The sequence below is a fragment of the Dermochelys coriacea genome, chromosome 10 (assembly GCF_009764565.3).
Source record: "Dermochelys coriacea isolate rDerCor1 chromosome 10, rDerCor1.pri.v4, whole genome shotgun sequence".
Classification (NCBI taxonomy): Eukaryota; Metazoa; Chordata; order Testudines; family Dermochelyidae; genus Dermochelys; species Dermochelys coriacea.
The window spans coordinates 45,295,796-45,312,483 of record NC_050077.1 but is presented as its reverse complement, the minus strand read 5'-3'; the positions used below and the strand labels follow the sequence as shown (position 1 = coordinate 45,312,483).

General features: G+C 43.2%; 1 protein-coding gene across 7 annotated transcripts in view; it reads left to right on the top strand.

Moving 5' to 3' along the window:
• Positions 1-16,688, top strand: part of CSNK1G1 (casein kinase 1 gamma 1) — a 251,007-nt gene that overhangs the window by 27,583 nt on the left and 206,736 nt on the right. Inside the window, exon 1 of one of the 7 annotated variants that reach the window (XM_043494460.1) lies at positions 11,101-11,187. The exons of the other annotated variants lie outside the window; for them this stretch is intronic. The gene's annotated coding sequence lies outside the window, so the exon portion shown is untranslated. Of the gene's footprint in view, positions 1-11,100; positions 11,188-16,688 lie in introns of those variants that run through there. 7 annotated transcript variants of the gene reach the window in all.

Below are 16,688 nucleotides of genomic sequence, written 5' to 3'. Positions count from 1 at the left end.
CCATGCAGTAAAGCCACCTCCACGAACAGTATGGAACCAGGTCAACATACTGAGGTCAATGCAGTACAAGTATAGACTGTGTCATCTGTGTCAGTCTTAGCCCTACTGCAGCTGTCCCACAATGACCCATTCCCTATGATAGTTACTGCTCTGGTCACAATTGTAAACTCCGCTGCCCAGGGGTCACAGACTGGAAACCACACCTCATCCCTTTTAAAACTTCCTATATCGTTTTGAAATGCTGTTTCCTAATTGTCCACCTTGGTAAGCACATGTAGTAGCTAGCTCTTGTTTGTAGCTGCCCACTGTCCATGCCAGTTCCACACTGTAGATGCAGTCCTTCCTTGAGTGGAGAGGAGGACTGGATTTCCTGAGCCTGTGGGGAGAAGAGGCTGTGCAAGCACAGCTGTGGACCAGCCGAAGAAACCTGGACATCTACGAACAGTTTGCATGGGGGATATAGGCAAAGGGGTATGACAGGGATCAGTAGCAGTGCTGAATGAAAGTGCAGGAATTTTGCCGGGGAGACTACAAGATCAGGGACACCAACAATCAATCTGGTGATGCCCTGCTGAGGAGGAGGGAAAAGCAACAGGGGTCTCCAGCCATGCCATAAGCCAGGGCTTGTGGGGACTGGCTAGACCGTGGTGGAGTCCATGTTAGGGAAGGGAACTCAGGTAAATATGTGCATGCATTTTTCTTTACAATAGTTAAATATAAACATGGCATCTGGCCCATATCCAACTTAACAAGGAAAAGGAGTTGGCTTTTTATTGTTTCTCTCATATGAGAATAGGTAGAGGTACAACAAACAAAGGTAGAGTCGACATCTGCTTTTCATTGTTTTGTTGGCTTAGGTGAGGGGTCGGGGGGCAGATGGCATGCAGAGCTCTTTATGTACCTGTGGCTCTTATCCTCCTGAAAGATCTCAATGAAAGTTTCATGAAGATACTCTGTAATCCTCTCAATGGAAAAATTAGTCTATCAAGTATAATTATCCTGGTTAAATCCATGTATCATCTTTGTATCTAAAGTTATGAATATTGGCTATGATTTGTATCTCAAACGTGTTTTGTTCCTGGGTGACGCCCCCCAGGTAGAATTTACATGAGGGCTAGACAGCTATATGTTGATGGCCCATTAAGGACACTTCACTCTCACAACGGGCCATTAAAGAAATGCATCCTGTCCAGACAGCTCTTCCTGAGGATGTCTCAGACAGCAAGGAGCCAATAGCCACCCCTGTGGTTCAGCAAAACAAGTAAGAGTATGTGATGTGAGCATGTGTAGGGTGACAAGATGTCTTGTTTTGTCCGGGACAATCCCTTTTTAAGCCCTGTCCCAGCCATCCTAACTTTTTTGGCAAAACTGGGCAAAAATTTGTCCCATTTGCTCTTGCATCAGTTGGCAAAAGCAAATGGGATAAATGCTATTCAGCCCCAAAAATTGAGCTGGAGGAACGAGCAGGGATGGAGGGCTTGATGCCTGCCCTGCGCAGTTGGGGAGGGGTGAGCAGCTCAGTTGAGTGGCTTGGGCTGGCCCCACATGGGTTTGTGTGTGTGTCAGTGGTGTGAGGTGAGTTGTGTTGGTTGGCCCCACATGGGCAGGGCGACAAGCGACTTTGGCCGGCATTGCATGGGGGGGCTTGGTCCAGCAGCTAATGCCAGCCTGGGGGGGGGGAAGGGAAGGAAAGGGGAAGGGCAACATAGGGCTAGGGACAGCCCCATGTCGGAGGGGGCAGATGGGAGGGGCCACAGGCTAGCTCCAGGCAGTGTCCTGTGTTCCCTTTTGGGAAATATGGTCACCCTAGGCATGTGACCCTGGACTCCCTCTTGGATCAGTAACTTTCCATACAGAGGGCCTATGGCTTTGGTTGGGACAGTAAATTTCAGTGCTTATGGCAGAGGATCTAAAAGATCCCTGAGACACCTCTGTTTTGCCTCATTCCTGCTCTAGTTCTCTGGACTGTGGATTTACAACTAAAAGGAGTATTTTGAACAATCAACTGAGGAACCTTCCAATCTTCTGGAAGTTACATGAGAGACTTTTGCAAGCCAGCAGTCTATTCCATTACTGCTACAAACCTAATAAGGACTTTGCAATCATTTGTTTGTATATGATCGATTAACCATTTATAACTTTTATTAATAAACATTTAGTTAGTTTACAAAGGATTGGCTGGCAGCATATTTGGGTGAGATCTGAGATGCATATTGACCTGGGGGTATATGTCTGATCCTTTGTGATTAGTAGAACCTCACATATGGTGAACTAGGTTTTTAGTAACCTCTCACTATATTAGATAAGTTTGTCTGTCTGGATGGGAGCCAAGGACTGGAATGCCTAAAGGGGACCATGCTAGGCTTTTGTTAACTAGTGTGGTGCCACAGAAGCTCTTTTGCTACTGGTTTGGTGAGTTTTTGAGGATTATCTGCCCTGTTCCTTGCAGTCTGTCTTGAGGTGGCATTCTCAGGGTGGTCCGTTCCAGGCACTGGGTAACAGTACTTAAGACTGGTTCTAAAAGGATTTGATAAAGCTAATTCCATAATCAAAGTCTTTGCTGGATGTGATAACAGGAACTCTGTGAAAACTGCAGCAAGACAGTGCCAGACAGGATCTAAGATTGGATGCAAGAAAGACCAGGTGATTATTGGATGCCATGTGCATCCATGGAAAATGTTTCTAAACATGGCATCCAAAAGCAGTCACTTTTAAGTTCTCTGACTATATGGTTCAAAATGCACAAGTGTAGGAGCAATACAAACACTCCTTGCTGGAGGCATTTCCAATGATGAGAAGTAGCCAAATCCATCAACAGTAGAGGTATTGAAGCCCAAGACTTGTACAGTACTCACGGAGAGGCGGACACAAGAATGTTTTTGCATGCTGTATGTGCCAATATGGATATTGAGTCTTTTGGTGACAGGACCCATAGTAATTAGGAGACCTGATACAGATGTTTTGGTCCATACTGCTCATTGCTTTCCAAAAGAGAACACAGAGATAACATGGATTGAAACAGACACCATTATCTGCAAAACTGACAAGTATTGCTTTATATCTGTGCATGCAATTAGTATGCACTCACTTCTGACTTCTGCAACTTACTTCTTACTGTCTACACATTAACACGATGTGACTCCATCATCCCTATTTGGTACTGGGGGGCAAAAATCTGTTTTAATGTTGTCAAAACAGGAGCATACCACTTAGATCTTGTCAAATTGGGGGAGAGTGATGGACAAGTTTGCAATTTCTGCAGCAAGGAAGTTGATAGCAGTGCTGTATGAACAGAGAGAGAAGGAGAGCCACAGAAACCTGAATTACTTCTAAAATTCTATGCATTGAAAAATGACAAGTCACTGCCCAAATTCTCACCATGTGATGACAGTTTTGAAGAGCATGTCAAAAGAGCATCTTAGCAAACAAAGATTTGGATGCCTTCATACATAGGGGGACAAGATATTTGATCCATCCATGTTGAAATGGTGATCCATATGGATGATGATCTACTTCCTGTATTCTTCAAGGGCTCAATGACATTTGAGTTTCTACGAGACTTTATTTGTCCCTGGAGCAGTAGGGGTTGCTGCACAATCATCTATAGTCAGAACAATCTTCCCTGCACAAAACTGTACGTGCCAAGGCAATGAAGACTATGGTAACCCCCACACTCTTGACAGAGATAATGATGAACAAGATGACAAGGGTTGACTAGAAATGTCCCAAGTGCTATTACATTTTAATGATGCATGTACAAATGTATTACTAGATTTTTGTTTTACCCTTTACATTGTTCCTGTGATGCTTTGCAGTCACCAAGAAATCCAATTTGATGTCATTAAACTAACATTAATGCAAATGTTTCAAAGTGGTCATTTTAATGTCTTGACAGTGTCATTGTTTATCCCTGTTTCTATGGTAATAGCACCACTTGACAGCTCCACATCATAATTCATCTTAAAGTAGACATAAGCGTTCAAGTGAAGTGTGTAGAAAGGGTTAATTGCTGACCAAATTGGTGGTGTCTGCCACTTGTCTATATATTCATACCCATACCAATGGAATAGGGACTGAAATTTTCTTTCAACAGATCAGCCTTCCCCACCTCACCCCTGGGAGGCCATACTCATCATGGCTGGCCCATACTCACTGAAGTGGTGCTGTGCTGAGGTGCTCCAAAGCTGAAGTGTCAGCAAGCATTTCTTACTAAAAGTGTTTATGGGACTAAGAGGAAGGCAGTTTTGAAACTTGTCTTTCCCTTTCCGTTGTGACTGTGAAGCCAATGGTGCATCTGTTTTTTAATCAACAGCTTCTGGTGTGGCAGCCTTGAGGGGTGTGATCTCTGCATCTGCAGAACACCTGATCTTGAGGAGGAGGAGGAAGAGGATTAGGGAGGACATGTTCAGCAATATCCTGCATGCTAGTGCTGCACTGGAACTGTGAACAAAGGGCTTGGAGGGCCAATATGGCAGTCAGCATGGAGAAGAGAAAAGCAGACAGAAGCAGGAAAAGGAGAGGGAAATGCGCCATGACCTAATGGGTCGTCTTGGGCATCAAACCCAAATGCTGCAAACCTTGATTGACCTACAGGTCCAAAAATCCTAGATTCTCTAGACTTTGCAGTTCTTGGAAAAATACATGATTGGTGCTCCCTACATCCCCCATCATACCACACAAGAATGGCCGTATTGGGTCAAACCAAAGGTCCATCTAGCCTAGTATCCTGCTTTCCGACAGTGGCCAAAGCCAGGTGCCCCAGAGGGAATGAACCGAACAGGTAATCATCAAGTGATCCATCCCCCGTCACCCATTCCCAGCTTCTGTAGAACAGAGGCTAGGGACACCATCCCTGCCCATCCTGGCTAATAGCCACTAATGGACCTATCCTGCATGAACTTACCTAGTTCAGGGGGTTTTTGGGGTTTTTTTTTTTGTACCTTGTTGTTGTCGTGGCATCGCAGTCTACATCTTTACCCCGATCATTCAATGCCAGAAGACAGGAAGGAAAACCACTCCTTGGCATGCACTGACCTGTAAGAACCATGGTTGGTCTATTGTAGCCACAACAGGCTACATTTGTGCACTGAAATGGACAAAGGTTTACTCCCTTTCCAATTTAAAAATTCCGTTCTGTTAATTTGTTAAAATGTGTTACATTGCCTGTAGTCTGTTTTGCACACAGTTTTTCTGCAGTTTTTCCCACTCAATAAAATCTATTTAGTTTTGGAGAACCAATTATCTTAGTACACAGCACACTGGTGAATGCATAGTGGTACTCACAGAAACAGGACTTGTTAATGTACAGTAAGCACAACATAGTTCATGGGTTCAAGAAAATACCCCGTCATAGCTATAAATGTGTGGCAAGCACTACACAATTCATAAGTGTCCAGAGAACAGTACAGCATAGAACACTACCATGGCTGCCTATTAATGTGCTGTTTCAAAGTCTCCCTCAACTGCTTAGCTACACAATGGACTCTTGTAATGGCCTTTGTGTCTGGCTGTTCAAGGTAAGCAGACTGTTGCACCTGCTCCACCTTCACCATGGCGGCAGCTTTCCCCTCTTTGCTTCACAGATATTATGCAGGACCTAACAGGTAGCAATAATCATTGGGATATTTTTCTCATTGAGATCCGATCTAGTGATTAAACACCGCCAGCGTCCCTTCAGTTTACCAAAAGCACATTGAACTATTATTTTGCATCTTCTGAGCTAGTAGTTGAATTTTTCCTTGATGCTAGGGAGGCAGTGTCTTCGTGAGCTGGGGAGCAAGGATTGGCTGGGTCCCACAGAAACACTGTTGGCATTTCAGTATCACTGATGGTAATTTACCAGAATATCCATGCTTGCAACTGTTTTTAAAGATGTGAGGGTCATGAATCTTTCCTGACCAGCCAACATTGCTATTGGTAAAGCACAGTTAAATGGACACTGGTATATCCACTTTGGGGGCACAGCAGCTTGCTTTGACAAAGCTTTCCTGGTGAGCACATGCAGCACTGATCCAAGTAGGCACATGCTTGAATAATATACAGACTTTTTTTTTGGCAGCTGTATGCATCAACCAGTTTGTAGTGTAGACATGGATTTAGTCTTTGCTTTCAGGGCTACCATGTGATTGGAAACTGGTATCTAGATAGAGAATATTCTCTAAGAAACTTACTCTGCTTTTGTAAATGACTGTCTCACTGCTGTCCTTGCCTTTGAAACCGTTTGGAGGTAAATATGCTAATTATACTGAGATGCACTTAGAAAGAGTTAGGAATTGGATTCTTTGATACCTTAAATTTGAAACGGACTCCTGTAATGGCTCTCAAACACTCTCCCCCCCCCCCCAATACAAATCCCCGATGCTCTCCTGTACTGTCGAAGTGTTGCTTCATCTTGCTTTAATAGCTTTGGCTAACATTTATAATCCTAGACTAGGCAAATTTGATTTTTTTTTAAAGTGTTGGCTAGCATGTTTTAAAAAATCACTAGTGAACACTAGGTTGAATAGATTAGCTTGTTAATTTGTCAACCTTCTGCTCCCACCAGTGTTGACCATAATTGGCTAAGGTGTTTTAAAAGTTATGGAGCTCTTTATGCTAGTGGCTTTTAAAACATATTAATGTAAAAAAAATTACCTATTTTCTTAGCCTAGATAGGGCTTTACTGTGATCATATATTGTATATGGAATAGTGATACATTCCAGGTACTGTGCCAAATTATTGTTGTAAACTGTATTAAGTGGCCCTGAAAAGAGACTTTTCCTACATATTACTAGCAAATGATTTATAGAGATTGTATTTTTTTTCAATCTTCAGTACAAAACTGCTTGATGCAAAACATTTGGGAGTGCAGTGTTCACTAAAGTGTAAATTTGAAAATCTTTGAGGATTTTGACCCCTTCCATTGTTTTTGGAGGAGCCTAGTCAAAATTCTAAACATTGCCAAATTGAGCTCTTTTTTTTTTTTTTTATAGTAGACTTGGGACCAGATTCTCCTGTATTCAAACTCTGCTGGGCACAAAAGTGGGGGCAGTGATATGCTCCATATGCTGAGGTGGAGCAGATGGCACAGGAGATGGCTGTGCCAAGGGAATTCCGATATTTTTGCAATGCTGTGTTGTAAAACAGTGGTTTTCAATACTTTTCATTTGCAGACCCCCTAACAAAATTCAAATGGAGGTGCAGATCCCTTAGGAAGTCTTGGAGAGAGTTTGCGGACCCCAGGGGTCTGTGGACCACAGGTTGAAAACCACTGTTGTAAAGGATTTGGAGCAGAAATAAGTATCTGGACAATATTAATCTGTAAGAATAGTGCAAACATGCAAATTAGTGGTTTTAAAACCAAAAATAAATGTCTGAATTGGTTAAATTTCTAATGCCTTTTAGTTCACATTTATATTTATCATAATAAGCCCAGAGAGGGCATAGGTTTGACACTAGCAGATCATTCTGAGGAGCATAGAAGACTGGTCACTACAAAAATATTAAATCGTTAGTGAATCTTTTATCTGACAACCCAGAGAAAATATTCTACGTAATTCGGTATCATTGCACCACTTTCTCTTAGAGATAGTCTATTCAAGGTATGGCACAAATGGTAAATGGATTAGACCACTAATGGCCTCTAAAGCTCAATTACAATGACTTTTTCATAAGCAAATCGGTAATGGAAGGTATCAAGCCATTAACAGGTAACAGATTTTAAAATAAAAAGCACTGAATTCTTAATGAATGTAAAAGTTTAACAAATCCATGTTCTCACATGGAAGACACAGCTTGATATTACAAAGACTGAAACTGTATGCAGCCTCTTAAGAAAACAAGAATTTGAAATAACTGTTCACTACTGCTTATTTGTGTCCTTAGTTATTTCTTTGCAATAGTAAAAGCTGTGTCCCCTTGGAGAACAAAAAAGGCATATCCAGTTAACTCGGAACTGGCTGTACATAAGGAATTACAGTCCGGAAGGCCATTTCTTAGTTCTTTGGCATGAATCTTCTTTTTCAGAAGTGAGATGGAAACTGGTTAAATGCTAATAGCCTAGTGATTAAGCCAAACCTTTGATTTCATGGATGTTTTCAGGAGACTAATAGATTCTGCACTCATCAAAATGGTGTGGAGTATGCTCAAAAGCTGACTTATCCTTTTGGCTTCATGCTATATAAAAAATGCAATAGGGACAGAACTGCTGCTAGAATCTAAACATTACATTTTCAGTGTTGCGTTTTTTTGTTTTGTTTTTTACTAGCAGCTGACAAAGCATCTTCAATGCCATCAAACTAGTTGGTAAAGAGCCAAAGGAACCAACTTGAATGCTCGAGCCCTTAATCTTAAACAAAAAAGCCGCTTTTAGATGGCAACTTTCCATTTTGAGATATTGTGAACATAAAAAGTGAAGGTCACAAGTAGATCTTCTAACCAAGTGAAGTGATGCAAGAATCACCAAAGGAGGGCTTTAATCTCTTGTCCCAAAAGGTATTTGCTGAACTTGTGGTTGCTCCAGATTTTCTATATTTACATTCCTTCCTCCTCAAATCTTCATATATTTTTAAACTTATGAAAATGAGTTTGAAATTTAGTGCACTCTGAGCTGGCCCCCTGTTCAGTGTCTCAGTCACTGCCATTCACAACAGAAAAAACATTTTTGCCACTTTCTGCCATGGACAGGATTGACTGAGGTGTTCCTGGATTCTGATCCTGACTCTGCCTGTGACTTGCTGTGTGGTCTTGGGCAAGGCCCTTCACTCTCTGTAGTCAATTTCTGCTTCTGTAGAATTAAGATGGTTACTTCCCTTTTATACATATAAAAGCCAGTTTGAAATGTAATGGCACCTGGCAGCCTGTTCAGAGCCTGTCAATCACCGATTTTCCTGTTGTGGAGGGCATTGTTTTTAGTGTCTGTATTTCACATGGTTTCCACGAGACTGGGACACTGTGCTACAAAGTGAACAAACAAAGTACATGAGGGTTGGGACTCTTGCTGTCTACAATATGTCAGGTTGAAAGGTCTGTTACTGGAAATAGTTTTTTATGCCTGACGTATGGATCTCAATTTATTGAAATAATTCATTTGCCTCATTTCATTTCAATAATTCATTCATTTCAGCTGAATGCTGTGGAGACTGGGCCATTGCTGGGCTTGTAAAGAGGGGTGTACTGAGAAATCTTTTACCTTGCAGCACTTCCATGTTTTTAATGTTTCCTTAGCCATTCCTGATGTGTTCTATAAATGCAGTTTACAAAAGTTCTGACTAAAACCTATTAATTCTAATAGTGCTTGACAGAAATGATTAGACATATTTTGAAATAATACAAAAATCACAAGTACAATAGATCAGTCATTTAATTTACAGCAAGTTATAAATTAATGAACCTCTAAACTGTAAGCATTTTGCATTCTTTCCTTTAGTCTCTGCACTGTAAGGTATGAAAATATCAACTTCTATTCGAGATATTTAGTGAACTGAGGCAACTTGTTGGCCAAAAACATCCTTTTAATAAAATTTGACTGTATGAAGTCTGTATTAAGTGTTCTTTTAGATTGGGCATAAGAGAATCTTTGTTTCCTAGCTTACCCTCACAGTATTGTTCTATTTAATGTTGAATATGGCCTATCCTAATTATTCATACTTTGTGTATACCATAAATGACTTGTTTTCTCTCTCTTCTTCTCTCCCCTGCCCTGTGCTTATTCCATTTTTTTTTAACCTGGAGTGCTATTAGGATCCATGTTGTCAAAAGCAAATATCTCTATTCCATAAAAATTTTGTACACACATGACCAAGCTGTTTGGTGCATCATGGGATATGTAGTCCAACCAGGAAATGGAAAAGGAGTACTTGTGGCACCTTAGAGACTAACAAATTTATTTGAGCATAAGCTTTCGTGAGTTACAGCTCACTTCATCGGATGCATTTGGTGGAAAATAGAGTGGGGAGATTTACTTACACACACACAGAGAGAGAGAGAGAGAGAGAGAGAGAGAGGGGGAGGGGGAGGGGGAGACGAGACAATGGGTTTTATCATACACACTGTAAGGAGAGTGATCACTTAAGATGAGCCGTCACCAGCAGCGGGGGGGGAGGAAAACCTTTCATGGTGACAAGCAAGGTAGGCTATTTCCAGCAGTTAACAAGAACATCTAAGGGACAGTGGGGTGGGGGGGAGAAATAACATGGGGAAATAGAGAAACTGTTTCCCCATGTTATTTCTCCCCCCCACCCCACTGTCCCTCAGATGTTCTTGTTAACTGCTGGAAATAGCCTTTCATGGTGACAAGCAAGGTAGGTTTTCCTCCTTTCCCTCCCCTGCTGCTGGTGACAGCTCATCTTAAGTGATCACTCTCCTTACAGTGTGTACGATAAAACACATTGTTTCATGTTCTGTGTGTGTATATAAATCTCCCCACTGTATTTTCCACCAAATGCATCCGATGAAGTGAGCTGTAGCTCACGAAAGCTTATGCTCTAATAAATTTTAGTCTCTAAGGTGCCACAAGTACTCCTTTTCTTTTTGCAAATACAGACTAACACGGCTGCTACTCTGAAACCTAGCAACCAGGAAATCTCACTCATAGAGGAGGTGGGGAACATCAGGCTCCCAAACCACAATTCTTATGAAGCAGTGTGTTACAATGGGAAAATGCAGTTCAATAAATCAAAAGGGAACACTTCTATTTTGGGATGTCAGGTTTTTTTTTTTGTTGCAATCAAAAAAATTGTCATTTCCAAATCAATATATTTAGAAAACGTTGATATTTCAACTTTGTCCTGATTTAGGATGAAACAAATGTTAAAATATTGGAATTTTCCGTGGGACAGACCTTCTACATTTAGCTCAGCTGTAACTTTATAGTACACGCACAGAATAATACTGTGAAGATTTAAGTGACCTACCACTTTTTCTTTAAGGGCTTGATCCCGCAACACCTAAATAAATGGGTATTTCATCATTCTATTTAGAAATGGCATCTGACCCTACGTGAAATGTAAAATTACATGCTGAGTGCTTTAAACAGGCTAAAGAGGAATTAATTTTTTTTCTAAATTTATTGTATGGTGGTCTGGATTCCCTGAAGTCATGGTCCGCTATCTTTCCTGGTTCTGGAACTCCCACAGTTATGGCTCCTGTTCTGCTTTGATGGCCTAGCGTATGCTGTGCTGTGACTTTAGGGGACCTAAAACAAATAGGTAAGGTTAGAATCTGTTAGGGTGAGTACCGTTGCTATATTCAGTGCCTTGGTGTATAATTATACATTTCACTCTTCAAAAAAATAAAAATTGCAGTTCTCCTTCTACTCTAGTTCCCTTTTTCCCTATATGACAGGTTTCAGAGTAGCAGCCGTGTTAGTCTGTATCCACAAAAAGAAAAGGAGTACTTGTGGCACCATAGAGACTTACATTTATTTGAGCATAAGCTTTTGTGAGCTACAGCTCACTTCATCAGATGCATGTAGTGGAAAATACAGTATGATGAAGTGGGCTGTGGCTCATGAAAGCTTATGCTCAAATAAATTTTAGTCTCAAGTGCCACAAGTACTCCTTTTTCTTTTTTCCTTATAGTTCACATTAAGCAAATATTTATGGATGGGAGTAGGAAATGTCTGTAAAGGATATACAAGAACACTTGCATAGTTTTTTTTTTTAAATTCGTGATTTTTATCTGTTTTCCATTTCCTTAATTTCTTTCTTTCCCTCTCATGTATCTACTGACTTCTTCACCTTTTATTCTAGTGTTTGTTTCCTTGTGTTTGTTTTCCTTACCAGTCTACATTAACCAGTAGTGCTGTCCGGTGCTGTTTCTGTATAGTTCTTCCCAGGAAGGTGCTAACAGTTTCATCTCCCCTTCTCTGGCTGGTGTAGACCCTGCCTAGCAGATGGGCTTTCTTACAAAGCTATGTTCTACATAGCTAAGCTTGGTCTGTGCCAACAAGGAAACAAAAATAGGATGTTAGAGACAAGAACTGTTTTTTAAAATTCTTTCTGGTTATAAAGGGGTTTTCTTTTAGCATAGGTATTGCCTTTTGTTTCTGTCCTTCTGTTCTCTAATACTACCTGTTTCTTCACTCGTGTTGCTGATATGGTTGTCACTCCATGGATATACCGTGCAAATTCATTCTCTGCTCTGGTGGACTGGTTGGAACAATAGCAGATTGTACTGATGCAACCTCACTCTCAGCCCAGGTAAAACAAAATTCTTGCTGCTGGGTAGAGGTTTTTGGAGGACCATCAAGGCCTCTGTTAAGAATTTCATTTTGAGGTAGATTCAGACTGAGAATCTTCCCCTTTTCTTTTGACTACAGCTTTTCTATAAAAAACGTCCTGTCAGAGGTGGCTGTGTAGTTGCAGGTTAGAAGCTTCATCTTTAATTATCTAATAATAATTAGTAGTATTGACTCAGCAAGCAGAGTTGCTGTTACATTCTGAACAATCTGTTGTGCATTTGATTGGTTGTGAATGCACAGTTACTTACATTGTCTATAAAGTTGGCGTTGCTGGGTTTTTAAAATCCATATTGGTGCAGGCTCTGGCTACATTCAGAACCTCCTTTTTGATGAGGATGTGCATAGGCTGTGGAGTGGGAGTGGCCTGATCATTTTTAAGCAAGTACAAATTGCCTTGGTGCTTGTTCAAATACCATCCTACTAGGAATGGTCCCTAGAGATGAGGGAGAGTGGGGACCTCAGGGGTGTGTGGAGGTTGGGCAATTGGGATAGAAGGGCTCAAAGGAGTGTGAGTGATGGGTGTAGGGCTCATCGGCCAGGGTAGGGACGGGTTGCCTGAAAGAGGAAGAGGGTAGGGGGTGGGTCAGATCTATGGTCCCATACTTTAAATGGTGCACTGTAGTCATTGACATCTTCTCATATGCTATCCACCATCTAGAGATCTCTCCGTGCATAAGGTTTGCAGGAGTCCCAGGATGTGGAATGCTCTCCCCATTAAACAAACAAACAAAAAAAACCACCACCAAAACACCGTTTTCCAAAATGTCTTTCAGAATAATCACCCACCCTCAAACTTACCTTGCTCTTTTTCCCCTCCTCTTTCAGTAGGGGCGTCGTTGGGCTTGTCCACATGAACAGTTAGTTTTCAGCACTCTGTTTTTGATTTCATTCCCTGTGGGATATGTTGTGTTATAGTAGACTGTGGACTCCTCCCACAAGTGGAGAGGAAAACCTATTCCCTTTACATCTTATTGTGGCACTCTTGTTGTGCTGCTGCAGATTGTAAATGGCCCTGATGACTATGTAGTAACTTTAAAAAAAAAAGTGTGCAATGCTAAAAGAATATCTGTGTATTTAAAAAATAAATAAATCTAGAAGCCTAGTGGTGACTACAAGTGCTGGAAGACTTTGTGTCTATTTGTAGAAAGGTACATAAAGTGAAGTGCAATTCTGGTACTGAAACGTTGAACTACTAAGGATGTGTGCAGGAATGCTGCAAGTAGGACTTGAGAACAGTTCAGGCTGATAGTAAACCAACAAGCCAGGGTGAAAAATACTTGAAGCACCACTCTTCTGCAATTGGAAAGGATAACAGTTGTACTTAACTGGCAGTGTTACTGTCAGCCGTTTATCTAATCTCTTAGAAGGTAACTTGTGCTTTTCATATTTTTTGCTTCCTTGTTTGGCCTCACTTCACTGTTTTTGTGTTCTTTCTTACCATAGATTATGTATTTCATTTCTTGCACTGTGTGGGTTCCCTTTTCTTTCACTCCTTGACCCCTTCCTCCTCCTTTACAATGTTGTCTACAATCTGTCGTCTTTTCCTCCCCCTTCCTTTAACTTCCCAAATCTCTCTCAATTCCCTGTTGTTCTGAGGTATCCTGTCAATCTGTCTGCTCATGTCGTTCAGCCTCCCATCTACCTCCCTATTGTCATCTCTGCTTTCTCAGGCTTTGACTGCTTGACCACAATGTGAAGATTCTGATTGCTTTGTAGACTGAGGCACTGGCAGTCCAGCCAAAGAAAGTTTAGATCAGCCATAAACTTGTCTGTGTCAAGACTATCCAAGCATAAAGTTAGAATATCTATTTGGATGTTACCATGGTGCCCCGTATTATGTAGTCAGACCACCACCAGGCGTAATGCTGCCGGGTTGCAAGAAAAAGAATAATCCATAGCATAGGTCCCACTTGCTACCTGGCAAATATCCTCTTATTAAATATTTATTGCACAGAATTTGTGGAGAACGCTCCTCTGGGGCTTTATGGAGGCTGCCACCTTTGTTCTTGTAATAGTGAGTATGGATTCATTCAAGAGTCCACTTCTCCATGTGGTTCGTCACTTCTTTTTTTTTTTTTCTTTCCCTCCCTATCCTAAAAGGCCCTGGTGGTTCAATCCCAGTCCCACTGCATTCATCACTTACAGATCTAAGTCCCTTCCTAGACCCTGCTCCAAGTACTTTATCCTCTGCTATAACTTCTCTCCCTGCTCCCTCTCTTTCAATGCTTCCTCTCCTACAGACACACAATGAGCAAAGAAACTGCTGTGTGAAGCTCAGAGAAATTTCCCTGCCTCTGGGGTTCTGTCCTCTTGCTCCTGCCAGCGAGGGTCCCGCTCAGCCCACTGCCGGTCTGGGATCCCATCCCTGCCCACATAGGTACCTACCTTCTCCTTGGTTCTAGACAGTGAGCTGCCAAAATCTTAACTGGTTCCCTCCTCACCCCACAAGGGGGTTGTTGCTCACCCCTGGGACTCCTGCCCCATCCAACCCCCTGTGTTCCTTGATGCCCACCCCCCTCCCCGTCCCCTGACTGCCCCCAGAACCGGGCAGGAGGGTCTCATGAGCCACCGTACTGGGTGCCACCCCACCCCTAAGAGCCAGAGGGACCTGCCGGGGGCTGAGGTGGGGAGTCCCGGAGGTGGTTACTGGGTGCAGCTCCCCGGAAGCATCTGGCAGGTCCCTCTGGCTCCTAGGGGCAGGTTCGCATAGCTAGTGGGGGAACACGGGGAGCAGCCACTCCCCCCACTGATCACATCAAAAGTGGTGCCTTAGGCAGAGCACCCACCGGCATCTCCCTGCCCCGCTCCTGGCCACAGCTTGCCTCCGCCTCCACCCCTGAACGCACCGCCCTGCTCTGCTTCTCCACCTCCACCGCCTGGCTTCCCGCAATCAGCTATTCAGTGGGAAGCCTGGGAGGGCTGAGAAGCAGGCGGCGGCTTCACACTCAGGCTGAGGGTGGCAGAGGTGAGCTGGGGCGAGGGGTAGTTCCCCTGTGCCATGCTGTCCCCTCCTCCCGGGTTACCTGCTGCGGTGTGGGCAGCCCTCCTCGCACCCGCCCCCCCCACCCCAGCTCACCTCTGCCTCCCTGGGCCTGAGTGCGAAGCTGCTGCCTGCTTCTCAGCCCGCCCCAGCTTCCTGCATGAACAGCTGATTCGCGGGAGGCCTGGGCGAGATGGTGAAGCAGAGCGGGGCGGCGCGTTCGGGGGGGGGAGCGGAGTGGAGGTGGGCTGGGGCTGGGGGTGGGGAGGAGCAGGGAGCTGCTGGTGTGTGCTCTGCACCCATCAAATTTTCCCCTTGGGTGCTCCAGGGCTGGAGCACCCATGGAGTCTGCTCCTAAGGCGCCACTTTTGGCCAGTTAAATTTAGAAGCCCTTTTAGAACCAGTTGTCCCTCGCGGAACAACCGGTTCTAAAAGGGCTTCTAAATTTAACAACCAGTTCTAGCAAACTGGTGGGAACTGGCTCCAGCTCACTACTGGTTCTAGCCCATTCTCTTCCTCCCCCCCGCACTGAGCACGGGGTTGGGGGTGAAGGGTCTGGCCAGGAGCTAGAATGAGGGAGGGGGCTCGGGTTGGGACAGGAGGTTTGGGTGTGAAGTGCTTACCTGGACAGCTCCCATTTGGTGCAAAGGGTGCAAAAGGAGCTCCTGTTTGGTGCTCAGGGTGGGGGTGAGAATGTGGGGGGTGCAAGAGTCACGGCATGGGGTGAGGGGGGCTGGGTATGTGTGTGGGGGGGTGCAGGAGTCAGGGCAGGGGTCTGGGTGTGTGTGAGGAGGGTGCAGGAGTCAGGGCATGGGGAGACTGGGTATATGGGGGGGTGCTGGAGTCAGCGCTGGGGTCGTGAGGGGGATGCAGGGTTCAGGGCAGGAGGCTGGGGTTGTGGGGGATGCAGGGGTCAGGGCAGAGGGCTGGGGATGTGGGCTAGGGTCGTGGGGGTGCTCCCAGCCCCCTGCCCAGAGCAGCTTTTTCTACATAAAAGTGCATTCTTGTTGGTTGTTATAACCTTAATACGTATCCTTCACAACTCTGAGATAGATGTAGGTTTCATTTATAGAAGGTACACACTACACATTTTTGAAGTGATTTATTTTGAAAACTTTTCAGATTAGTTTTACAGCTATATCGGAAAATGAATTTCTGATTGTTTGGTTATTTCATTTACCAAAGGTAAATTGAAGCAGATAGTTCACCTCCCAGTGACTTCATAAATATCTCCAATTCAACAGGTTACTCGTTAATATTTGGAGGACTTTCTTGCCACGCTGTATTAGGAAGAGAACATCACCAGACAGACATTTAAATAGTTTCATTTAACTAAAACAACAATGTTATGTATTCTGGATTTTTTTCTTCAACAGCAAACATATAATATTTTAACAACAATCATATGAATTTTTGAATTTAGTTAAACATTGAAGTTTTTAAAATCAGTTTTGTTTTTGTTAAAATTGTTAACTAAAATAGTTAAA